General features: G+C 37.8%; 1 protein-coding gene across 1 annotated transcript in view; it reads right to left on the bottom strand.

Moving 5' to 3' along the window:
- LOC107699711 (protein FAM172A-like) overlaps positions 1 to 8,716 on the bottom strand; it is a 60,668-nt gene that overhangs the window by 3,014 nt on the left and 48,938 nt on the right. The window lies entirely within an intron of this gene.

Consider the following 8,716-nt stretch of genomic DNA (forward strand, 5'->3'; position numbering starts at 1 on the left):
CAGCTGGATAAAACAAAAACTGTGTCCGTCTTCATTTCAGGCTGCAAAGCAACAAAATGTGATTATTTTAAAAGGGGGATGATTCTTTTCTATACTGTGTGTGTGTGTGTGTGTGTGTGTGTGTGTATCAGAATGGTTGAGTCTTTCTAACTCGGCCAATGATCAGTGCCTCAGGTCAAGTTTACCAAGCTGACGATCAGCTAGTCGATACCTGCTGCCCACACAATCTCTTTAGTCGTGTAGGTCCTGGCACAACAGCACTCCAGAGGAGAAGACATTGCCTCCACTGCTCTTATTTATAATTCATACCCAATTTGGAGCACACAGCCTTTACTTTCCCTCCACTCCAGGCCCCCTCACCTTTCCCAAGTAACCTTTTTATTTGTCTCTCTTTCTGTTTTTTTTTTTCCCCAGGACCAATTAATGGCGATGGGTTCACTTTTTGTTACCTTGAACCAGTGGTGAACCCCTGATCAACGAGAGCGTCTCATACTGATCCCAGCCACGGGGTCAGCCACAGTGCGTCTCCGAGCAGATATGCAAATGCACCGAGCCCCTGTGGCGACCCTGCGGGAGCTCCGCCCCTGCCGGCGACATCACCTTTGATGAGGGTTCACAAGCATGCCTCACTAATGACCCTTTATTACTCTACCTTGCCATCTCTTAATTGCCAAGATGTGTTGAGTGTAATCAATAGTGTATGTGTGCCGCGGCGTGTCTCGGTACATCATTCGCTCGCATAGACACACAAAGAATAGGGGAAGAGGACATCCGTGCCTGGCTAGCTCACAAATTAAATGAATGCCATTTAAAGAGGTGGTCATTGATTAAATGTCATCTTTCAATAAAGAGAGCAATGTCTACTGCGCATAGAAGTAGGAAAAGTCTCTTGTTCTGGTGTTCCTTCAGTTTTTTTTCTTTTTCTTTCACAGCTTTTTCTCTTCACCTGAGGGATTTTTTTAAGTTCTTTAAATTGGAGGGATATAAGGCTGATCATTTCTTTAACGTCTTACAAATAATGGCACGCTACTATTAAAAATCCATTAACATGCAATTAGGAAACAGATTATTAAAGCCATGACAAAACTTTATGCTGCGATTACAATACACAGAAATTATGACAATAAACAAAATTAACTTTTACCTAGTTACTTGCATACAAATGCTTTGATATATTTCCTAAGGTAAAATGTTATTAATCAGTTTTTCAGTTTGGAATTAAATTAAATTTTTCAAAATGCATTGGCTAATAAATAAAGTTTTGAATGTTTCAGATAAAAATGTATTATATTTATAAAATTATATTTATACATATTTATATTTTTTATGTTTAAAACATTAAAAATTTACAGACAAAAGCTGATAAGCAAATAAATAAGTTAAAACACACAGAGATTGACAATATAAGAAAGTACTGAAATATTAAACTTGAAAATGAGGTAACACCCAAATTCTCAAAAAGGTATATTTTATTGTAGATATTGCAGAAAATCACATAAAATTACATGTATAAACACAATGTTGTGCTTTCTGTAAGCATCATAATTATGAATACTACACATGTAATTGTGCAATTAAAGAAGTTGCATCTTTTGAACTAGTTTCAGTGAAAACTGTCCAGCAGGCAGACTGTGATCCACACGACCTCGACACTCCTCACAACATACTCGTGCTTATATGTGTATACACACACACGATTTTGATATCCTCATCTTCAACGACGCACCTCACAGTATGAGCACAAACACACTGCCTCTCACACCAGGCCACTGTTATCTGTATTACTTCACACGACTCCATTTGACCAGTGTATTTGTCATAATGAAGCTTCATATTTCACTTCCCTGTTAAGACGTCTTCCAGATGCAGATCAAATCTTTATAATGAACCATTACATTATTCAGCTGGATACCTTTGAGGGTAATTTAGTAGTTCTTTGATCTCACTGTGACAAATAGTGTTTGAAACATTGTCCCGGTGACAAACACACTCTTCTCTCTCCCTCACACACAGACACACTCACACAAACACAAGCACTCTTTCAACATTCACGTCAACAATAAATCAAGGAAGACAGGCTTTAGCTATCGGCAATTCCTTTTTCTCCCCTCACCAGAAGCGTTACAAATGGTAATCGTGTGTGATGGTAAAATGCTCATGAGCGAACGATGCTCGAGTGAATGAGCAGTCAAAGCACCGCCGCAAGTAACACTCGGAGAGAGTAAAACATATCAAAGTGTGCTGATTGTAATTGGTCTCCATCTGTAGCGTGGCATTCAATCACGCCTCCGAATTGATTGAGCATAACTGGCATATTCTATTTATTTGTCAAAATTATTTTATTTCATTGCCAGACATTTTTCATGTTGTAATTACACAGTTGTTGAAAAATTACAGTATCTGATATTCTAGTAATTAAAATATTTCAACCTCTAATTGTTTTAGTGTGATTGTTTGCTGTTATGGTAGCTTTTTGTGTGTGCGTCTGCCTTTCTTACATACACTGCACATCAGCACAATTATATCCTTGACTTGTTCAACACACAGTGTGCTTATAGTTTTACTTCAAACTAGAATGAACTAGTCAGAGTAACACTAGCAGGGGAAACCATCCGTTGCACGATGCCGCAGAGTCTATTTGCTATCTGTGTCCCTGTTAGCAAAGGGCTTAGATTTCCGGTCCCAACGCTTTCTGATATTTGTTTGCTCTATGCTCTAGCGGTTTGGCACTTTTGCCATGCATACCTGAACATCTGAGAGGCGATCTGAGAGAGTCGGCTCGAGGACAAATGAGGCCAGAACAGGTGTCAACGTTCTAGCACGTTGTGTTAACACGCAGCTCTGTGATGGAGAAGCTACGATTCGTGACACAACTAATTAAATCTAAATATACTGTATAGGCAACCCCCACCCGTCGCTCCCCCGACACAAACCCACTGCCCTTCGAGGATATGGCTCATCCCTCTTCACGTTAGACGCCAAGAGCAAATATTACCGCTGCAACTAGAGCGTGCTTTGTTTGCATTATATCTAATTAAATTAATGCATTTGGAAAAAATAAGCACTTAAAATTGCAAATAGAAAAGGGAAAAAACATGCATGCACACCTACGATTGCATTAAAAAGTCTCTCTGTCAATTGCCATATGCAGGACCTGTCTGGCGGTGGGTTCCCCTTGTTCCCCCCCTCTTCTGCCTCTTTTAATTACTTTCCTTTACTTATTATTGTTGTAAGAGCAAACAGAGGCAGAACTCATTACACATCCATAAATGAGAAAGCGAGCGTGTGGCTTCAGGGCCTGCTGAGAGAACCTACAATGCACTTATAAAGTTGGAAACAAAGCAAGAGGGGGTAAAGAGTGAGTGAATGAAGGGAGAGCAGGAGACGAATGCTATGAAATGAAGTTTCATTCCTCTCTTTTCACATTATTGGAACGGAGCAAAGGCAACAAGAGAATGAGCTCCACAACACATTTCCAGTGTGTGTCCCTGAGCTGCTCCTCCCTTGCAGCGGTGCAGTTTTTTTTTTTTTTTTTGAGAGTGGGCGCCTCGACTTAGCTGTAATAACGACGCCAAGTTTTATAGAGCTGGAATGGAGTCTTTACGAGATAACCGGAGAGCAGGGGCCAGTGTGGGATGTGTAGTGCGAGTATTTGAGACTCTGGGGGACACCGAGTCAAATCATACCGCGGGTACTGTACCCACCGAAGACAGCTGAAAGTACTGGCAGTGGCTTATTCTGTTGCAGAGTATTCAGGAGAGAAAATCTAATGATGGCGCTTGGGTGTCTGAATCTGTTGACTAAAGCTAGTCATTAGCCCAGGCTAGCACTTTGCGAGAAAGCTAGCGCTTCATTATACAGCCTGATTGTACCCACTCTGTTTGCTCCTCTATAAAATAGCCTGTAATAAAGCAAATCAAGAATCACAGAGGAATTCAGAAATGACAGTTGAGCAGAAACATCGATAGCAAGGCTAATTTGAGGGCTAATTTGTTAGCAAGTCAAATAACCTAAGTCCACAGTAGCATAATTAAGTTAGCCGCTGATAAAAATGCCTACAGATGTCAGAGTCGACTCCGGAGGGGAAAACGAAAAATAAACAAGAATGACGGAGAGACCCGGAGTGCAAACAAATCCTAAGCCCCAGTTGCTCATCATTACAGTACTAGAATATTCATTAAGTGGTCTGTGGGAGAGTGACCGAAGCCTTACGGTAAGATAAAATGCAATAAATGAGCTCTGATTTAGTACTATACATGTATAGTTTTTATTTTTTATGTATGCCATCAATGTTGAGGATATTGAGTAATACATGCTACATAATCAGGTTGCTTTATTCATGTAATAAGTAAAAAAAAAAAAACATTGGTCATTATAAACATACACATGGTCAACATTTTGTAAGAGCAAAAATGTAAAAATAGTCATCTATTAACATTAATAAATCTATTAATAATCTATAATAGTCTATCACCTGCAGCTCTTTCACAAAACAAATGATCAGAGTGGATAAATGATCATTTGATCTCACAAAGAGAGAGAGAGAGCGAGAGAGAGAGAGAGGAATAAAAACTGTTGCAAATGAACTGAGTATTAATGTGGATCTGTCATCAGCACAACGCAGGTACACAGAGGGTTAATTCACACAGGCTTTAGCACCAGCACAAGACAGCATGTCAAGAGTGTACAATAAAACAGCACATCACTTGCAAAATTGCACATACACAGATGAGAGGTGTTAGATACTGTTTGATGAAATTGGCACCGCAGACAAAAGCCCGCGAAAAGCCATCAATGTATTTGGAATAAGTACACGGTGACCGCGTGAACATTTGCACATTTCCTCTGAACTTATTGACAACATCAAACACCACTGCATGTGCGTAACTTGACATTACTCGCTGGTCCATTTTATGCCACCTTTACTCTCTTATATTTGAGAATATGGAATATAGATGTGCAAAACTGTACAACAGGATCTGGCTTTGGTCTCTTGTTTAGATAAGGCTACACAGTCATGACAAGATGCTACAAATCTGATAAAATGAGAAGAAAATGAGGGCAATCATTAGAAAAGGCGACCCCGTACCTCCACAACCTCTTTCTGGTGCTCTTTGCCTCATACCCTTATACTGTGTCCAAATTAGACGTAACACACTTCCAATGAAAAGTAATATGCACACATATTTCACCAAGAGTGAAAATGCAGTATGTGTTTAATACACTTACAGCAATGTGGAGCAGGATTTTGGATCAATGAGATATCCTTGCTCAACATGATAACTAAATGACCAACAAAATGTCACTTGTCATACGGTATCTGGGTAAGTCACAATGTTACATGAAGCACAATACTATTCAAAAGTTTGTGGAGGGCAAGATTTTTTGGTCACATTTTATTTTAAGGTCAAATTCTCACTATTAACAAACCATTAACTACGACTTTTGCTCAATAAAATGTGCTGCTTATTAATAGTTAGTAAGGTAGCTGTGAAGTTTAGGTATTGTGTAGGATTAGGGATGTAGAATATGGTCATGCAGAATATGTGCTTTATAGGTAATAATAAACAGCCAATATGTTAATAATAGTAATGCTAATAAGTAACTAGTTAACAGTGAGAATTGGTTACTATACAAAAGTGTTTAGTAACCAATTAAAATGAAATTTTTTTTTAATGTTCTTGAAACGATTGCATTTACTTTTGAAACAATATTGCATTTTTTTAATCTGTAAACTTATGATAATATTATCACAATTTAAAGTAAATATTTAATATATTATAATCTAATATTATAATCTATAATCCTGTGTTGGCAAAGCTGAATTTTCACTAACCATTACTCCAGTCTTTAGTGTCACATGATCCTACAGAAATCATTCTTCTAATCATTCAGATTCATTTCTTATTATTATCAGTGCTGCTTATTATTTTTGTGGAAAATGTGATACATTTGTTTATCAGATTTTTTTTTTTGGGCTAAATGGAAAGCTCAAAAGAACAGCATTTATTTGAAACTGAAATGTCTTTAATGTGACTTTTGATTTAATGCATAATAAAAGTATTTAAGTATTACTATAAAAAATAAAAGTAAAGAATAAAAAAAATAATAATAACACTGACCCCAAACTTTTTATAACTAAATATGACTATATTAATCTTGCATATAGGGTGAGATCTCTCAGAGAGACCTAAATGATGACAAAATGATGTTACCTGACACTAACTCTCCCCACTTCCCGATAATGAGACCTCCATATTAAACCTGATGAACATCTATAGCTGAAGTAACAGATGAACCCTACAGCTGCTGCTACCTTCTTAACACTGCCTGGGAAAGTGAGAGTGAGGAGGCGTGTGAGGAAATACAGGCAATCAATGGCAGATCAATACATAAATAAGAACACAATGTTTGAGTGTGTTTACTAAAGGAGCAGCAGCAGTCATGGACCGAAGACAGTTCAGCACTTACACGACATCCATACCAACACTGTGTAAACTAAAGAAGACAATGGATTCTTCTTGCTTCTGCTAACAGTGAGATACATCTACGAAATGGGTGTGTTTGTAGACTGAATCACGAAAATTGATTTTTGCACTGGACATATTTCAAATCTCAGTTTAGTTGGAAGGTATGAGCACATGTGGGATGATGCAAGAGAGTGTAAATCAAACCACAGGCTAATGCCGCAATTGAGTCAAGCACACAACGCAGCAGGACAATAATGGAGAAAACTCCAAATAAAAAGAATTATTACATGTACACTGCACCGCCTTGAGTTCAAAGCTTTTTTTGTTGAGATAAAACTTTTTTTTTCATTGTTAGTTGGACACTGTTACCCAGAACAAGTTAGTTTTATGAATGTTATGCACTTCATAATTCGTATGTTTCAAAGCAGCTTAACATAGAAATGTCTCTTAATGTATAAGCCGAGGTTAACTTTGGCAAAGAAAAAAAAAGATATTCAACCCACTGTATATATACTGTATATATACACACTCACACACAAACATGTATAACTGTATCAACAATGTAACAAATGTATTAGCTGTAATAATATATTTTATATTATTACAATTTACACACACACACACACACGCACACACTCAAACATGTATAACTGTGTATGAACAATGTAACAAACTTAACAGAGCTGTAATAATATATTTTCTATTATTACAATTAAAGGGAGGGAAGGGAAAGGGAAGCTAATTTGAAACTATTATATAAATTATATATACAACGTGTTTAACATATGAATTTATGTTATATTGTCATTTTGCTTTTTACTGTAATTTGTAATACATTTTAATCAAATACTTACAGATCAGGCTTCTCAAAAACTAGCCTCATACATCACCACTGATGCCAAATATTATTGTGCTACATAGTATGCATAAGACTAGTCACATATTCATTGACTAAGTTGCTAAATTATTTAGTTACTACGAGAATTCCATTTGTAAGAAAAACAATAAAAAACAATAAAAAAAATCCTAAAATGTCTATTAGCGATGCAGACTTGTCAGTGAAGCACCCCTCGCTGACTAGCTGGCATAATTTGCAGTTGGCGTCGCTCACCAACACAGTGGACTTGGAAGTGTGATCTGAAGCTGGATTATTGCCTCAAAACTATAAGTACACAGCATTCACATGTGTTTAGCATCGCAAGAGTGCTCCATGACATACTTTCCAGGTGGAGCTTTCAGAAGGCTGTCTCCTCCAGCCCGAGTGGAGGCAAAGGAGGGCGATCAGCCTCTCGCTGTGCTGTCATCTGTAATTACAGGGGCATCTTCAGAACGGCCCCATGCAAAGCGGGTGGCAGACAGGCTAGCGGCTAATGCACGGGACCCACACTTCACATCAGCGAGGAAGGCAGGCTGACCTTGCTTGCCTCACATTAGCACTCTTATCTGGTGCGTGTGTGTATGTGTGTGTTGTGTGGCGGTGTGGAGGTGTAGGAGATAGTCCTGGAGTGGGCCGCAGGGACGGGGAGGAGCAGAAATAGATCACTTAGGGGAACAAAGTGTAATTAATGGGTGGAGAGAGATAAGAGTACCCTGGCCACTATCTGGGAATGTGCTAATGGGGTTCACACACACTCAGCATGAGCAGGGGATGACCCCTGGCAGTATGTGTGTGTGTGTGTGTGCGTGTGTGTGGAAGAAGGCATGATGTATACTGATGTGATGGATATGAGTGAGTGACTGTGAGTGAATGAGTGAGTGGGGAGTGAATACTAGAATTTTGTATATATTTCATTGAAATCTTCGAAATACTTCACTGTGGTGCTGGTTGATGTGTCGAGAATAAGTTAATATACAGCCTATGAAAAGTTGAACCATTACTCTATGCATTTCAAACATTATTTCAAAGATTTCAGTTGGACTTAATAGTTAAGTTAATAATTTTAAATAATAATTTTAAAATGTCATGTTTATTTCAACTGAAATCACACCAGTCCGGTGTATGCTAATTCAGGCTAACAGGCCTATAGTTGATAAGATTTACAGTTTATACCTTGCTAAAGTACAGCATTCTAAAACCGCTATTATTAGTTTTATCTCTAAATTAATAAATATTAAATGAATTTACTAAAAATATTAAATTTAAAAAATAGGGAGACATGGCTTATAATGATAAGCTGATAATGATTTTATAACCGATATCTGGCATCCGATAAATATAAAATATTCAAATTCTGTAATATTTTGTA

The sequence above is a fragment of the Sinocyclocheilus anshuiensis genome, unplaced genomic scaffold (assembly GCF_001515605.1).
Source record: "Sinocyclocheilus anshuiensis isolate Anshui unplaced genomic scaffold, SAMN03320099.WGS_v1.1 scaffold278, whole genome shotgun sequence".
Lineage (NCBI taxonomy): Eukaryota > Metazoa > Chordata > Actinopteri > Cypriniformes > Cyprinidae > Sinocyclocheilus > Sinocyclocheilus anshuiensis.